The sequence below is a fragment of the Canis lupus genome, chromosome 3 (assembly GCF_011100685.1).
Source record: "Canis lupus familiaris isolate Mischka breed German Shepherd chromosome 3, alternate assembly UU_Cfam_GSD_1.0, whole genome shotgun sequence".
Taxonomy (NCBI): Eukaryota; Metazoa; Chordata; class Mammalia; order Carnivora; family Canidae; genus Canis; species Canis lupus.
Window position 1 is genome coordinate 61,351,614 of NC_049224.1, and position 18,750 is coordinate 61,370,363.

Below are 18,750 nucleotides of genomic sequence, written 5' to 3' on the forward strand. Positions count from 1 at the left end.
CCCAGGGACCTGCTTCGTGCCCACTCTAGCATGGGAAGCATGCCCCACTGGCACTGCAGCACAGGCTGAGAAAAAGAGCCCCGTTCCCAGGTAGTTGTCATCTTACTTGGTTATTCAAAGGCATCTGAGGGCTCCTGGCTGGCTTGATCAGTAGTAGAGTGTGGGACTCCTGATCCCAGGGTCACGAGTTCGAGCCCCATGTTGGGTGTGGAGCCCACTTAAAAAAATAAAAACAAAAATAAAAAAGCAAACAAGTGAAATGTCTAGTTAAAACATCCAGTGTTTTCAATGTTTTATCATGAAAACCTTCTAACACAAAGAAGAGTAGAATTATTCAGTGAATGCCCCATGGCCTCCACCCAAACTATCACTAGTTGTTTTTCTTTAAAGATTTTATTTATTTGTTCATGAGAGACATACAGAGAAGCAGAGACATAGGCAGAGGGAGAAGCAGGCTCCTTGCGGGGAGCCCAATGCAGTACTCGATCCCAGGACCCCAAGATCACGACCTAAACCAAAGACAGACGCTCAACCACTGAGCCACCTAGGAGCCCGGACTGTCACCAGTCTTTAAACGTGCTGTATCCCATCTCTGTCCTTTTGTCCATTCTCTCTACTCATCAGTCCCCCTTATTTCCGGCCACCTTCCCTGAGCTATAGGTATCAGTACACATCACCTCCACACAATCCAGAACACAAGTGCATGAGCCTGGAGTTCAGCATTCAGCGGAGTTCAGCATTCAGCAGAGTCCACAAACAACAATCACACCAGTTTCCTGGGGCCACGGTCACAAAGTACAAAGGACTTGAACAGCAGAATGGAGGCAGAAGTCCAAGGTCAAGGTGTTGGTCAGGCTGATGCCTCAGGAGGCTGTGCGGAGAACCTGTGCTGGGCCTCTCCTGGCTTCTGGGGGTTTGCTGGCATCCTGGGCCTCCCTGGCTTGCAGCTGCGTGGCCTTAAACCCATGCCTCCATCCTCACATGTCATTCATCCTTGTGTCTGTGTCAAAACATCCCCTTTCTATAAGGACACCAGTCGTACTGGACGAGGGCCCCTCATGCTCGTTCTCACTAATTACATCTGCAAAGACTGTATTTCCAAATTATGTCATATCCTGAAGTGCTGGGGATAAGGACTTCAACATAGATATTTGGGAGGGGAAGGAGGGGGACACAATTCAACCCTTAACAGGACACGGACAAATATCAAGTGTGTCACTAAGAGAGTTTTGACATATGCAAATCCCATGAAGGTACAGAACACGGCCATCCCCCCAGATGCTTCCTTCGAGCCCCCCTTGCTGGTCTCTGCGGCCACACCCTCCAGAGGCGAGCTCTGTCCTGACTTTTCTCACTGTGAAGGTTGTGCAATGTGTTCTAGAACTTCACATGGAACCAACTTGGATGGACACACACAGGCCACCCGTCAGTCATGGACCAGCATGCCACCCACTGTGACCCAGGACTACAGACGCTGAGGAGGAGCCAGTGAAGCCTCAGGACAGGAACGAGTATGCTAAGGGCTTCCAACATTGTCTCAACAGATCCTCACAGGAACCATGGCCCCACACCTCTGCAAGAACCTTCTACAAGCCCAGGGGAAAGCATCTGTTCAAATATGAGCAACAAAATGAGCATGTGCTCCACTTATCAAAGGAGCTCTGTTGTGGTCTCCCCTCCGAGCTCAAAGTCATGCTGGAATATTCCATTATGAGTGTCATTGGCTCACTGGAATACTTGTCTGGTGAGCTTTCCACATCTTGATGAAGATAGCACTCCTTTGAAAAGTGGAGAGCATGCTTATTTTTCAGTTCCTATTTGAACAGGAAGCAGTGTTCCAACATCAGGGCCATGTGAACACCCAAATTGTGATGGATCAGAGCAAATGTTTAAACCATTACTCAGGAAGTTTCTTGAGATAAAGGAAGATGTGCACGGACACATAGAAGTGCTTGCCTTATTCATGGGCAGGTCGGCCCAGCATGGCCACCAGCAGGACAGAGCCTGGGAGAAGCACCTTGGAGGGATCCATCCCAGCCTCTGATTCAGGCAATAAGCGGTGAGCCCTGGCGCTGCCCTGGCCACCTGCTCCACCCCGGGAACGCGAACAGAGCACAGAGCTCTGGCCAGGTTTGCCGCCAAGCAGATAAACTTATCACAAGAAAAACCGATAACTCAAGAGACGAGAGCTTGGACAAGATGAGGGGAGAAATATATTTCAGGTGCCGCAACCAAGGGAGGTGGTGGGCTTGAGCCTCAACACCCAACCTCTCCGGCCCGCAGGTGGACACTAGCATTTTCGAGGGACAGATTCTGCAGCACCTGCAGGAGAGCAAGTAGGGAGTGCATGGTCCCAGGTGGGGCTGTGTGTGTCCTGCTTGTGACCATGGACAGAGAGAGGGACACGTCAGGCATGGTGCTCGAGGTGTTCCATCAGTGTCAGGGCTTCTCTGGTCCGGCGTTGGAATGTTCTCGTTTGATAAGAAATAACTGCTGGGGTGTGTAGCTGGGCAAGGGGGCTCGCTGACAAAATTCCTGGACTTCTAAGGTAAAGAAAGAACCCCAGGATACAGTGCGGTCCTCAAGGAGAGAAAGTGCAAGCCAAGGGCTTCCTGGCCAGCCTGGCTGTCGCACGTGCTCCTTGGAGTAACTACTGAGAGTGAGTGCGCTCTCGCCGCCAAAGCGCCACAGAGAGAACTTGGGCAGAGGATCAGCAGAGAGCAGTAAGTGCAATCAACTGAAGACATTTAAGAAACTATCCAAAGGAGGCATGAGAACAGCATAATAGAAAGTGCTGGACCACAAAAGCACGTGGTCCATCAACACAGCAGCAGCAAACCAAGGCACTGGGGAGATTCAGGGACCATGCAGCTGGCTCTGTCCAGCTCTGTCCTAGGAGCCGAGCGTCAAAGGACAACAGGCTGACCAGCAGTAGCACATTCAGCAGGACAGAGGTAGAGCCTGACAGCGGAGGAGGGAGGGGATCAGGAGACACAAGCGTGGCATCCTGCCAACCCCCACACCCAGAGAGACATGCCCCAAGTACCTGGGACAGCCCTGTGAGAAGACAACAAAGTGTGCAGAGCAGGGCACACATAGCCCCTCGTGCCCATCCTGCAATAGCAAGACCCCCTTCTTGTCCAGAGACATCCCTCCCCATCCTGGGCTCTGCCCAAGGCCCTCTCCTGTGTGTTGTCCCATAAACACGGCCTCACAGGGGCCCCACAGGAGCTGAAGGGACTAGAACCCTCCCCCAAGATCCCAGCATGGAAGGGACTGGAACCCCCCCCTTCCCCCACGAGCTCAGGGTCCTCTGCCTCAAACGGGGTTATCACTGCCCTCAAACTGACTTTCTCAGCTGAGGGTTTGATGACCTGGTGTAGCCACTTCTTTGGAGCAGGGACAGTGAAGAGCCCAGAGTTCCCTTAGCAGTAGTGGGTTTCAGGCTCTGAGATGACAGTGGGGGGCTTGCATCCCTTAGGGCCCACAGGGAGCCATGCCCTTACCAGGAGTAAGGACGAGACCCTCCTCCAGGGACCACAGTGGTTCTGGGCTCCTGGGTGTCCTCCAACCACTAGGAGAGGCAGTGTGAGCAGGGCCATGGAAAGGAAAGGGGAGAGTGAGGTCTCCTTTCCCACCTCTGATTTTAGACATGCCCAAGAATTATTTGGCTGCTTGGACTTCGCTGAGCTTTTTCCACCTGGGGAATGAGGGTGATCGGGGGACCCCAGAGGCAGCCCTGCAGGGACGAGGCCTGGCCCCGAGGCTGAGAGGTGGGATGCAGGGCCTTCCCAGAACTCCACCAGCCTTCCGGGGAAAGGCCCGATTGGTAGGGTTTGCCACCTTCCACGATATAGACACTCCCACCATGGCTGACCTCAAGCCACTGGCTTCAAACCTGTTTGAAACCTTTCATAGTAAAAGGCTGGAGGGGAAAAGACCACTCTCTGCAGAAACGTGCGTATCACTAGTTCATATACCCATTTATAGCCACCTTCCCAGGCAACATGTTCCAAAAGTGACCCCCAGAACCCAGTTCTGCAGGGAGCCCGGGAGGAGTTCCCTGGGAAGAGAGCACAGCAGCCCTGAGTCCCCACCTTGCCCAAAGCACTTCCCTCCCAGGCTGGTTCTGACTCACAGGTCACTGGAAGGGCATAGCCAGGGGTAGGCACGGTCCCCACCCACCCAGGGAGAGGTCCTGGTGCTGCGCTAGAGCCTCCACCCCACCAGGGGCCGCATGTTTCCCCATGGGTCCCTCCCTGGTCCACAGTGAGTCTGGCCGGTCCGCATCCCCTGCCCAGGCCCCCACCCCCCAGCCCCGGGAGCCATCCACTGGTGTGGCACAGATGGAAGAGATCCCAGCCCCCTCAGTACAGAGGAGCAAACTGAGGCTCAGAGATGTTAAGTCAGAGCCCAGGCGGCACAGCCCAGATGCAGAGTAGCAGGGACCTGTACCCACACCTGCTCCCTTCTCACAAACACTCAGCCCCACGCCCAAGGGCAGTGCAGCATCCCGGGCAGCAGGACAGGCCACACAAACCCCATCTGGGCAGCCAGACCTGGAGGCTGAGAGCAGGGAGGGGGGCCACGCCTCAGCACCCCCTTGAGTGTCTATGGGCCTCATGGGGTACAGGTTGGCCCAGGCCAACCTGCTCCCCCACCTGCAAGCAGACCCTCATGGCCTCCCCTGCAGCCTGGGTGTTCCACTCAATGACATCACCCCAGGAAGATGCAAAGAGGCCCCGAGGACTCATTAGAGTAATTTTCTCTCCAATTAGCTAAGTAATATGTTCTGAGAGATCTGAGCAGCTCCGCCTTGTCAGGGGTCCCGAATAGGAATCTCATGGGCCAAGCTCAGAGGGTCTGTAGGACCTGGAGCCTAGATTCCAGAGGACCTCCACGGCTGGGAGTGTGGGGCAGAGCAGGGGGTTGGGGGGGTGCGGGTGCTGGGAGGGAAGCACCCCAGCCCATTTTCTTCATCTGTAAAATGGGGCAGGTACATTTCCTTCTTAATTCTCAGAAGCTGGCGGCACAAAATCAGAATAGGTTAGAACATCCCCCAACACAGGGGACTGTGAGGTGGGAGCAAGAACCCCTGGCCACCATGGCACTGTCCCCTGCACTGCTCCAGAGACCAGCAGCAGTGTGCATGGCCAGGGTGCCTCCAGGTCTCCAACAGCCCTGTTGCCAGCAAGCTTTCGCCTCTGCACCAGGGCCCCCCTGTCCAGGCCCCTGCAAGACGCTTAGCAGTGTCCCTTGCTCCACCGTGAGAGGTCTGTAGCAAGGCCCCCACCCAAATGTGATAACCATCTTTTTTTTTTTTAAGATTTTATTTATTTATTCATGAGAGACACAGAGAGAGAGAGGCAGAGACATAGGCAGAGGGAGAAGCAGGCTCCATGCAGGGAGCCGGATGTGGGACTTGATCCAGGACCCCGGGATCACTCCCTGAGCCAAAGGCAGACACTCAACCGCTGAGCCACCCAGGCATCTCATGTGACAACCATCTTATCTCCAGGCACTGTCAACCATCCCTGCAGGAAAACTGCCTCCCCTCCCCCCGCCCCAGCTGAGAAGCAATGATCCAGAGCCAGACTGTCCTCTTTACCGTGTCTGACTCCTGCAGTCTGGGGTATCTCCAACACAGCTCTGGTCCAACTTGGCTCCTTACAACCTTGTCCAGCATTGTGCTGACACTTAGCAAGGGCTTGGCAAGGAAGGGAGGGAGGGAGGAACAGAGGAGAAGGCGGGGGGGGGGGGGGGGGGGGGGGGGGCGGCCTCTGCTGTGAGCAGGAGCAGCAAGCCTCAGGCTGACGGGGCAGAGAGCTCCCCTGGGTGGGTGGAGGGCACTCCAGATGCCAGGTGCTAGCTGAGCACTGAAGGTGGTCACTTCCAGGCAGGATTCTAGGATTCCATCAGCCACCAGACGGTGCAAGGTACACAGGCCCCATCCTAGCAGGACCCAAGGGCCTCCAAAGCTCAAGGAGGACAACCACTCACCACGGTCCCCCCACCCCGAGCTTCCCAGTGCTCAGTGGTTGAGCATCTGCCTTGGGCTCAGAGTGTGATCCCGGGGTCCTGGGATCGAGCCCTGCACCAGGCTCCCCACAGGAAGCCTGCTTCCCCCTCTGCCTGTGTCTCTGCCTCTCTGTGTCTCCCATGAATAAATAAATCTTAAAAAAAAAAAAAAAAAAAAAGAATACAAACGTACAGAATCAAAACCAGGTATGAAAGTGGATGTTGATTCAGAGTGAGAAAAAAATTAAGACAACTTCCAAGTTTTAAAAATCTGAGCAGCACCACAAACATACACAATGTGGGGGGAGGCATATGTGCATTAATTAGCCACCTGGTCCACCTCTATGATACTTTTTCCTGCATTTCTGGGCCACATACTTTGAGTCATCCCAGTGCATGACAATTTTACATCATGTTTCACACAAGGAACAGAAACAGGAACATAGCTGTCTTCCTTATAGCACGGCTGGTTGCAACTTGCTTTTTCTCATTTATGGTTAGGATGCAGGATGCAGCCCCCAGCCCGGGCTCCAGGCTCACGCTGTTTGATGCACAGCCTGTTCCTGGGCTTACCCAGCAGGATGTGGAATCAACTCTACTTGAGAAGAGTCCCACGTTTTGTGAGGTTCACACGTGTAATTGTGTTGAATGCATTCTTGACAGCATCTCCCTTCTGACCAGGTGTGGCTGCGCACCGAGCGCCCTGCAGACACCTGCATGCATCCGCCAGCTGTGCAGGAGGGCTCGGCTCATGGGTCTCATCTCATTCCCTCCGCCACCCGCGTACTTGCAGCTTGTGGTGTGTGTGCCGTCCCATATCCACCCTTGCCCTGTACCTCGAGGTCATGTTGCCAAAGAGGTGTCCTGGACCTGAATCTTCACTTATAAGGGTGAATGAATGATGACACAGAGGCCAAAGCCACTGAAAGATACACTCGGCTGCACTCACAGAAACCTAGACCAGAGAGGCCCACAGCCCCTGAGCACCACTGCAGCAGGAGCATCAGGTTTGGGGCGAGGGAAGGCCTTCCTGGCCTCCACTGGGGTTTTTTCCATGGGAACCAATGGCAGAGCAGGGAAATTGCTTCGGAGTGACTCGATTAAGTACTTCCAGCAGGCTTTGGGCATGAGGCGGTCCACATTTATCTGGTACCTGGCCCCCCGGGTGACACTGATTTGGGAAATGTCAGCTTGGTATGTGCACGATTGGTTAGGAGGTGGGTCAGAGAATGGGCTCTGGATCATGGGCCAAGGGGACACAGACAACCTCGGCCTCTAGTTTTCCCATGTGACGACTGGATGCCAAGTGGACAAATACCAAATGAAGGAAAACAGAATGGGGGATGGGGAGGGGCTTATGTGGGAGGAGGGGAGCCTGGGGTCCTCACTCCTCTGGCTCCTCCCTTCTCAGGAGGAACTGTGCTCCTCTTCCCAGACCTCAGACTCTCAGGCACCCAGGAAGGTCCACACACTCACGTGTTGAAAGTCTCGACTCCCGTGACTGGCTCCGTAGACAGAGAAGCATTCAGTAAGACACAATTTCTGCTCAAGCTGCTTAGCAAGAGAAGGGAACACGGTATCTGATAAAGGCTGCCTACCAAAAAACCTAGAGCAGCAATCCAAGTTCCTGGGGAAATGGTGAAAGCTCTCCCTTTCTGACTGGCAAGGGGACAGAGATGCCCATCAGCGCGGAGGCTCTTGCAGGGTCAGCCTGGAGGTGGCAGACGATGCAGCCAAACAAAACTGTCTTTATTCTCCGACGGCACGGCTGTGTGTGCAGGAGGCCCTGAGGAGTCTACAGAGAAACAATGATAATTAATAGTGGGCTTAGCAAAGTTGTTAGATCCAAAATCGAGGTGCAGGATTCAACTTTATTTCTGTATGTTAGCAACAAGGTTAGAAAAATAAAAGTTCATAAACAGACATTATAACAGCATCAAAAATATCAATCAAAAATCTAGAAATAATGTATAAGATGGCCTTCAGGAAAATTATAAACCGTTACCAGAGATAGTAAAGAAGATCTAAATAGGGACACCTGGGTGGCTCCATGGTTGAGCGTCTGCCTTTGGCTCAGGGTGTGATCCTAGGGTCCCAGGATCAAGTGCCGCATCAGGCTCCCCTCATGGAGCCTGCTTCTTCTCCCTCTGCCTGTGTCTCTGCCTCTCTCTGTGTCTTTCATAAATAAATAAATAAAATATTTTTTTAAAAAAGATCTAAATAAACAGAGATGCCGTGTCTGTGGAGTAGAAGAATCATTCCAGCTGCTCCCAGATTCATTAATTCACTCCAAATTAACTTATAGAACCAAAGAAATTTCCATCCAGATCCCAACTAAGTTTTTGTGAAACTTAAAATACTGATTCTAAAATCTATATGGAGGGGCAGCCCAGGTGGCTCAGCAGTTTAGTGCCAACTTCAGCCCAGGTCATGGTCCTGGAGACCCGGGATCGAGTCCCACATCGGGCTCCCTCTGCCTGTGTCTCTGCCTCTCTCTCTGTGTGTGTCTCATGTCTCACGAATAAATAAATGAAATTTTTAAAAAATAAAAATAAAATATATATGGAAATACAAATTCAATTCAACAAACATTTACAGCTCCTGGTTCTTGGGGATACATCAGAGAACAAAATCAGCAAAGATCCCACCTTGTGCAGCTTTCTCTCCAGGAGGAGACACAAAAGGAACATGCTAACAGTAAGCAGCTTACCCAGTGTGGCACAGGGTGGTAGAGACTTTGGGGAAAGTGAAGAGCAGGGTAGGGTGAGGGGCAGGTGGGTGAGTGGGGAGCAGTTTGCAGAGCTGGCAGGTGGCCAAAGGGGGCTCCTTGGTGACATTTGCAAGACACAAGAACAGCTCAAACATAAAGTGAAAGGTGGGAGGATGTGCACTTGCAGATGCCAGGGCACATCACAAGCCCTCGAACCCTTGAACCCTCGTAATCAAGACAGTGTGGGGTTGCTGCAGGGAAGACTAACAAACAAGCAGGGCAGAATGAGGAGCCCAGAAACAGACCATTGTCTACATGGATACCCGATTTAAGGCTACGGCCGTATAGCCCAGCCGTGGAGAAAGAACAGGCATCTCAATTAACGGTTCTGGGACAACATGCTACTTGTGTGAGGGGAAGCGAGAAATTATACTCCTACCTAAAACCATCCTGAAAAGTCGATTCCTGCTGGATTAAAGATTCAGCCATAAAAGGCAGAGCATTTAGAAGATAACATACAAGAATGTATTCATGATTTTGAAGTAGGAAAGGATTTCGTAAGACACAAAAAACACTGACAAAGGAAACTATTGATAATTTCAAATATATTAGACTGTGTATCAAAATGTGCCATTGAAGGAGTAGAATGGAGCTGTGGGGCAGGAGAAGACCTTGAAACACATTGAGCTGATGAGACATGTGTGTCTACAATATACAAAGAGCTTCAATAAATCAATGGGAAAAGGCAAAAGCCCTAGGAGAAAAATAAGCAAGGGACCCTGGGCAGGAACTTCCCAAAGAGGAAATCCAAATGGCTGACCCGGATGAGCAAGCATGCACCTGCATCAAGGAGGGAAATGCAAGCTGAGTTTGTGCTGAGAGGCTCGGGCTGAACCACTGGGTGGGCACAGCCTGAGGGCATCAGGGACTGGCAGCAAGTTGGGTCAGCAGTTGTACCCACTTTACTGGTGGGCACACGGATACCTCTGACCTCCTTGGCAGACATGGTTGACTCATCTACTGAAACTGAAGTTGTGCAAACTTTGTGACCCAGCAATTCCACTCCTACATAAATATTCCATAGAAGTGCAAGCTTATATACATCTCTTCTAGCAGCAATGTTGGCAATAGCCAGAGGTCAGGAGAAAGCCACCAGATGGGACGTGTGGGATATTCCTGCGACAGAATAATATACGAGAGACCAGAGGGTGCAGGAATGGGAGCTACTCAGAATGTGGATGAGTCCCACTGTGACTCTGATGGAGGCGACAAGGCACCAGAAACACACACAGTGCAATTCGATTTGTACACAGTGCAAACCAAGCCTCGTTGTTTAGGGCTGCTGTGTCAATGTCGTGAGACCACGGGGAAGGCCAGGGAATGGTCACAGCAAAAAGTAGAGTAGCGACTGCTGACTATCTCAGAGGGGAAGGCAGGGCTTTGGGTGTGGAGGGGTCTCAGGGGCCAGCGTTGTCGTGCAGCTAACCCAGGCTAGAGTTAGGGTGGTACCTGCCCTGGAAGGTATGATCACCATTGCCCCTGCCCCCATCATGGGGCCCTCAGAGCAGTCCCAGCAGCCAGGTGGCTCCACTTGGAGACAGAGCCCTGACACCCTTCCACTGCCTGGTCTGGGATCCACACTGAGGGAGGCCAAGGGGCTCCGTCTTGAGACACCATCACCGTCAATACCAACTGGTAACCACTTACAATAACTTGCCTTTTTCCTGAATACTTGCCTTGAAATAGGAGCCCTGTGAGGGCAGAGACTAGTGGTTTGTTCACGCTGTGTCCCGGGCTCCTAAAGCAATGCCTGACATGCCTTGAGGGCTCAGCAAAATCTGCTTAGGGAATGAGTGAGCCTCTGGTTTACGGCAAATACTGTAGACACCAGCCTAGTAATGGGGCGGGGCAGGGCAGGACGAGGTCAAAGACAATCACCATCCTCACGCCTTGGGTAAGATCAGTCGATGTGGGCTCAGATCTTGCCTCTGCACGCTTATAGCTGGGTAATCTCCAGCAAATGACCCCCCCTCTCTAAACTTTCATCTACTCACTTATGAACTGGGGATGCAGTCCCTGCCCCACAGGATGCTTCCCAGCAGAATGCCAGACACCAACCCCTCCCTCGCCACCCATAGTGATCCTCATTGCCTCCCAGGAGGAGGAGCAGGAGGCCAGCAGTCCTATCCTCATTCAGGAAATTGCAGCTTGGTCCCAGGAAGTGGTGTGAGCTTCCTGGGATCACGTACAGGTCCCTCCCATCATCAGTGAGACAAAACCCCTGCCCCAAATTCCATAACTCATCGAGACGAGGGCCTTGGACATGGGCTGCTCAATAAAACACCTGGGGACCCAGTGGCAGCATCCTGGCAGTGACCACAGGCTCAGCCACAGGCCTGGCAGCACGGTGGGCCCGGGTGAGAGACTGGGCCCAGAGCCGCTTCAGCAGCTGCACACGGCATCGCAAAGCCAGAGTCGCACAAAAGTACCTACCTGCGTGTCTCCCTGGGGGAGGCTGGAGCACGGAGGAGGATGAACTCTTATAAAAACGTCAATTTTTTTAAAGCATGTTTTCAGTGATTGCTGTTCTGAGCCAAGTTTCAGCCTGGTGGGAGTTTCATGTCAGAATTACTAAGTGGGCGTTTAGAGCAGACAAGTTAATTGTCCTTGTGCAGGGTGAGCAGCTGAGCGATGATGTGGGGACCCAGATGGAGTATTCCTGGCTCGGCCAGCTCGGGATGCTTCAGGGAGGGCAAAGGGCATCGGAGCAGGGGCCCCAGGGGGGACCCCAGGCAGGAGTCCCCACATGTCCTCCACAGCGACACCCCTGGGGAAAGGCTCTTCAGGCGGGCCCCCATCCCCTTGGGACCATGATGCCTGAGCAGGCGAGACTGGGGGCAGGGAGAGCCTGGAAAAGGAGGCTTAGAGCTGCCTCCTCACATCCAACCCTCAACCCCAGCCTCCATCAGCCAACAGATCCCATTTCAATTTCTTATAGGCCTATTCTGGATCTGAAGTGAGTATGAGATACTTACCATCTATTCCTTTTTCCCATCGTTGCCAAGGACTTTGTGGCACCTAGTTTTTTAGAAAAGACAGCATATTCTACGGCCGGGCTGGAAACAAGGGAGAAATTCATCAATCATCCTTCCATCTAGCCATCCATCATCTGTCCTTCCATCTATTCATATCCCTTCATCCATCCATCCATCATCCACCATCTACCCACACTTCCATCCATCCATCCTTTCCACAAACTTTCACTGAGCACCAACTCTAGGCAACAAGAGACAGGGATGCAGGAAACACAGTTCCTACTCAGAGAGCACATGGTCCAGAGGGCAGAGGACATAGACACAAGCATTAGACAAAGATGGAGACAGCAGCCAGCCTGCGGTCCACATCATGGAGGGACAACTGGGGGCATTGGTCTGGGGAAGAGAAAAATTAGGGAATTGGAAGTTGTTGCCAGCAATGTTGGAGGCCCACCACAACTGATGGCAGGGGAGAGGGAGGACGAGGGATGGGGTGATGAGCGCTAAACATGTGCTGGCGTCAGTGGTTGGTAAGATTGGCATGTGGTAAGTCCTAGCAGTTGAAGTTGTTGAGGCAGGGCATGGGGGACCTCAGATGGACAAAGACGAGGTGGTGACCACCTGAGTGGGTGCCTGAGAGCATTTAGGGAAGAGGGAGAACTACCGGCCACAGGTCACAGCGCCTGGTGTGTGGCCATGACTGTGGGTGGCTGGCCTAGGCTGGAGGTCCAGATCATCATTAGAGGAGAGCAGGCCAGGGTTGTGGAGGGATCACCCCCCTGGAGGTGAAAATCACCACAACCATAAGGGGAGGAATGTTAGAGCGATGCTGTTTTTGAAGGACTGGCAAGCACCCGTTTTTGGTTAGAGCAAGGTCAAGGCCACGTTCAGACAGAGGGTTTAGGAAGAGGGGATGTTGCTCATGGCTGGTGATCAGTTCAAGAGGGCACTGGGGTAGGTTTGGGGGTTAGGGAGTGGTGGGAAAAGGGGTCAGAGAAGGGGTTATACAGAGCTATAGGACAAGAGTGGCCTGGGGTCTTAAACTTGACAAACAGAGGGAGAAGGAGCATAGTCACATTAGTCTTAGGGTCCGCAGTAGCAGATGGTGGCGGGAAACAGTGAAGGTCATGGGTTTTGCCCAGAAACGTCACTCACTCCTGCTGGGAGCCAGCAGAGGGTGACCTTACCAAAGGACCCCTCTGGAATCCTGCAATTTGTTTTTCTCAGAGACACGTCCTACAAGCAAGCTCCCCCTGCTTTAGCAGGTGGCACATTGAGCCTGGATGTGACTTCTTCTTACAACACTGGAAAGCCCTGCTGTCCAACCTCCTGAAAGCTGAGGGCTCTTGCTCTAGGCTCCCTGGTAACATGTCTCTGTGTACACACACACACACACACACGCACACACACACACACGCACACCTTCACCCTCATCCCAGGCAGGCAGGGGCCTCTACTCTACGTGGAGTCTTCAGCAAGGGCTGGGAGTAGCAAGGCCAGGTGGGGTGCATTGAACTGAGTCAAGGAGAAAGAAGAAGTTGGAAGTTGCTAAAAACAAGGTCCAGCCCTGAAGGCTAAACACAGGAGATGAGGGACCCTGCTGTGTGCTAGGCCCTGCGCAGAGTGCATTCACTCATCAAAACAGAGATTTCTTATTTTAATACATATCATGCAGAGGAATATGAAAAATGTGTCTGCACGGCTTGAAGAACAATGACAGGATGCGGTACACCTGTGCACAACCTAGTCAGTTTAAGGGGCACAACACAGCATGTGACGGGAAGCTCTGCCTCCACCTCCATCACACTCTCCTGTCCCCCAGCCCAGGTTTCATCCACTATTTATGTATCTCTATGTCAGATATCACTTCGCTCTGGAGCATGGACAGCATGTGCCAATGGCTCTTCTAAGAAGAGAGTGATTTTGTCACTGTTAGATGAAGGTTTGTAGAGGGCTTTGGCTCTAATGTGGCTTCTCTCTCCCTGTGAGTTTTAAGAGCTCTATCTGGAGACACCAGGGAGAAAGAGGGAAATAGCATTTGTCCTTACAGGAGCACCTATAGGCTCTGTTAAGGACCAGGTATCAGATGACCAACAGGAACCAGATCCTCAAGGATGTGCCATCTGGAATGTCTCCACCTAAGCCCACCAAAAGCTACCCACAGCCTCAGGAGCATAAGGACACACTTATGTGGGGTGAAATGGATTACCTCTGTGTCCCAGCTATCAGAACACAGCCAGAAAAACAGGGACTGGAGAATACATGGTAGAGACAAGTCCACCTGAGAATTTGGGCTGGCCCACATGGGCAGTCCATCAATAGATTTAAACCTAGGGAGGAATGATAATGACAGGATTTGACCAATCTCTTGAGTCATGCTGCTCCAATGGGACCTCTGCATCTGGTCATCCCTCCCCCCATCATCTTCTTGGGGCGCTCCTTCCCATCCCTCCCACATACACCCTGCACTGGGCCTCATATCCTTATCTTCCTCATCTTGCTTTATTTTCTTACTTCAGTGGAACATTTGCATGCCTGGAATATCTTTATTAAGAGAGTCTCATTGGGTACTTGCATAAGTGGTAGTTTGGCTGGGTATAGAATTCTAGGTCAAAGGTCATTATCCTTCCACATTTCGAGGTCTCACTGTGTTACTATTATAACATTTGAAACATCTAAAGATATTTTATGCCATTTGCCAATTTTTCTCCTCAAATGCTTATAAAATCTTATTTCTGCCTCCTGTGTCCTGAAATACCACACCAATCTGCCTCAGTGTGGGTCTGTTTTTATTCACTGTGTCACTTGACAGGTCCTTTCAATCCGGCAACTTTTGTCCTTTAGATCCAGAAACGAGTTATTTCTGTGATAGTTCTATTGCACTTCATTTTCTAGTCCTTTCTTTCTGAAACTCCTGTTAGTCAAGAAATGGGTATTCTGAATTGAAAATCTAGTTTTTTTCTTGTTGATTCTTTTCCTATCTGTCATCTCTTCATTGCTTCAATCTGCTTGTTATCAGGTATTTCCCCGATATTATTTTCCTATATTCTACTTGGGTTTTCATATCTGCTACCATGTTTGTAGTTTCCAATAGTTCCTTTTTGTTCTCTGAATTGCATGTATTTTTCTCCTATAATATCAATATACTATATGTAAGTCTATACTTATGTGTGTGCATGCGTGTGTATGTCCCATGGATCTAACACCTTCTCTTATCTCGACGAAGATAATAATGGTCATTCTCCCCCTTTTCTTATCCCTGTGTGGTTTTTGTTTTTCTCCTGGTCACCTTTTGGTTGTTATTGCCTATTTGTTTTGGTTTCTCTGTCTCTGTCTCTGTCTTTGTCTCTCTCTCTCTCTTCCACATTAGGAAATGTGCTTAGATTTTTAAGAATCCTTAGCTGACTGTTCATGATAAGAAACAGGGATTTAAAAAGTTGATTGGAAGCCCTGCACACTTGCATGGTGTTTGTTGTCATGGGGTCTCACTGTAGAGTGATCTTGGTAGGCCCTTGTTGGGTTACTCCTACTGTCAACGTCATGGTTCTTTCCTACTGAGATGGTCTGATTCAATGGAAACATTTCTCTAATCTCTCATCTGGAAGCTGAGGACCCAGCTGTCAGTGTTCTGAGAGTTGAACAGGGAAAGAAGACAGGGTGTCTCTACAGTTATCATTCGGGATGACCAATCCCCGGTGTGAGTGTGTTCGCATGCATGTGTTTTATCTTAAGGTAAACTTTACACATAATGAAATCACAGATCTTAAACATACAGTGTAATGACTTTTCACAAATATATACACCCCTCTAACCAATATTTCAATCAAAATATCAAACATTTTCTTCACTCCAAGAAGTTCTCTCAAACTTCCTTCCAGTTAATCACCAACTCCTCCACCACCTTAGGCAACTAATGTTCTGATACCTAAGTAACAGAGATTATTTTTGCCTGCTTTTAGACTTTAGAAAATGCAGTCATATTCACAGTTCTCTTTTGTTTCTGATTTACTGAACTCCTCATGGTGATAAGACTTGTCCACACTGTGTGTAGCAGTTCATTTGTGGTTTTTTTTTTTTTTTTTTGCTAAGTAGCATTCCTTTGTATGCATATACCACAATTTGTTACCCATTTTCCTGCTGATGGGCAGCTGAGTTGTTTAAAATCTTTGTCTATTGTGAATAAAGCTGCCAAAAACATTCTCATACAGTCTTTTTATAGAGGCATGTTTTAATTCATCTTGAACAACCTAGCAGTTAAATCACAGGGTTTGAAAGAAGATGTCCACCACCTCCCATTCTGACCTTGGTCTATACTTTCTAACTGATATGTCCTTTCCAGCTCAGCTCTTAACTCAGGCAGAAGACCCAGGGGGCAAAACATGCTCAGTGGGAACCAGAACTAGCCCTCAAGCAATATCAGCTGTCCTGAGCCAGAAAGATGCCCCCCTACCCCCCACCCCGCCACCATTGATCGCAAGACAATGATCAACCTGACCTTCACTGCCCATCTGTAGGGACTCCCCAAACCTTGGTCCCACGTTTCCTTCATATAAACCTAGTAATATTTTCCACTTTGGAGACAGTCTAAGATGTTAGTCTGCTCTCTTCTGGGTGTTGGCCTCACTGAAATAAATTCCTTTTCTCTTTCACCACTGCTCATCTCTCTGCCTGAGGATCTCATCAGAGTGAGTGGCTGAACTCAGTCTGCTTGGGCCCCCCCAGAGCCAGGTGCCTGTGTACTCCGGCTCATGAGCCCATGGCTACAGGTTCAGAGAATTGAACCTATTGGATTGGGTCATAGAATAGATGTTTCTCGAATTTTGTAAGAAACTAAGGGTTTTGTCAAGCAGGTGAGAATTTGACACTCTCATCAGCAAAGTGTGAGAGTTTTAGTGGCTTCATATTTTTCCCAACATATGACACTGAACCCAATTAATTTGGGGCTATTCTAGTGGGCATGAGGTAGTGTGCTGAATATTGGTGATCATGGTTAACACCCTTGCATTCATTTATTAAAGTGCTCAACATTTCCCCATGGAGTATGATGTGAGTTGTACACTTGTGTAGATGCCCCTTATTAAGTTGAGAAAGTCTCCTTCTAGTGCTAGCTGGCTGAATGATTTCATCACAAATGGGTGTTGAACTTGTCAAGCGCTTCAACTACATTTATTTGTGAATGATACATGTTCCTTCTCTTTCATTCTATTAATAAAGAGAATTATATCATTCCACTTTGAATTATGAAGCCAAACTTATGTATAGATTGTAGAATTCTATTTGCTAGTATTTTGTTATGGATTTTTGTATCTGTGTCAATGAGGAATGTAGCTCTGGAATTCTCTTGATCAGAGGCATGCAATAATTGTGTGACTTGGCAAGTCAAACCCCATCTTGTGGTCTTCACTTAGCAGTCTGTGAGGTAAAGACGCACAGACAAGATGATCATTCAGGACTTTTGGAGAGCTGGGATCAATTTTTGGTCTGTGAACTTTCAGCTTCATGATGCAGGAAGCTGGAAACTCACTGCCTTTGACGTCTGCGGTCTGTGGCCTCTACGGGGGCCCAAGAGGTAAGAAATGCCATGAATACCCTGGATTAGTTCTTCCATCAGACCGGCTGCCTGAGAGTTCCATGTGTTTAAAAACAAAAGCAAAGGGGCACCTGGGTGGCTCAGTGATTGAGTATCTGCCTTCAGCTCAGGTCTTGATCCTGGGGTCCTGGGATGGAGTCCTGCATTGGGCTCCCTACAGGGACCCTGCTTCTCCCTCTGCCTCTCTCTCTTTCTGTGTCTCTCATGAATAAATAAATAAAATCTTTAAAAGTGAATAAATAGGGCAGCCCAGGTGGCTCGGAGGTTTAGCACCACCTTTAGCCCAGGGCGTGATCCTGGAGACCTGGGATCGAGTCCCACATCAGGCTCCCTGCAGGGAGCCTGTTTCTCCCTCTGCCTGTGTCTCTGCACCTCTCTCTCTGTGTCTTTCATGAATAAATAAATAAATATTAAAAAAATAAAAGTGAATAAATAAAAACAAAAACAAAACTTCAGCTGAGTGAATTTGCCAATCTCATTGGCTTTATTAAGCCATTCCTTAATTGGACAGCAACCCATCCAGCAAGTAGAGGGAGCTCCAAGGAGATGTACAAAGGAATTGTTTATAGGAAGGGGGGTGGGGCAAGAAGTTATAAGCAAAACAAAACAAAAAAAGGATTGTTTCAGGCAGTCACTTTCCCTTAGGGGAAGGGTAGGGGGTCTTACCATGCAGATAACCTCAGCTTCCTTTGGAGATTATTTCCTTGGTACTGACCAGAAAATTCTTGGCTGACCAGTTACAACTACATCTCTGGGCGAGGTTGGAACTGAAATGAGGTTAGATATTAAGCCTGATTTGGTGACTTGGCCTACCGTTACTCCATTCTTAGCCTGAGGTTTTCTTTTTAACAGATGTAGCCATATGATTGCTTCTAGACAGTAGGACATGAGCAAAAGGGACAGGCCTGGCTCTCTATCCCCTCACCTATGAGATCCTCAAGCTGTCTCTCCTTGTGCCACTGGGAAGCAATCTTGGAAGGTTCATGTTGAAGATGGGTCCCCACATCACCACTCAGAGGATAACTTTTGATTTGTCGTGAACACGGAAAAGAATAAACATCTATCCTCTTGGGGTCTGTATGCATTTATTAGGTAACTAATAAAGAGGATAAGTGCATTAAATGATGTAGAAAAGACATCAGGGTTCGAAGCTGACAGTCAAGAAGGAATTCTTGAGACATCTTTGGCACAAAAAGGTGGTTTCATTAAAGCAAGAGGACAGGATCCATGGTCAGGAAGAGCTGCCCTGGGGTCATGAGGAGTGGCCCATGATAGACTTTCCAGTTGGAAGGGGGTTGAGGAGAGTGTAAGTTTCTAAGGAATTTTGGAAGCAAGGTTTCCAGGACCTGGAGGGACTAGTTATTGTTGAGGAAGGGTCATTTATTACCGTCTAATAA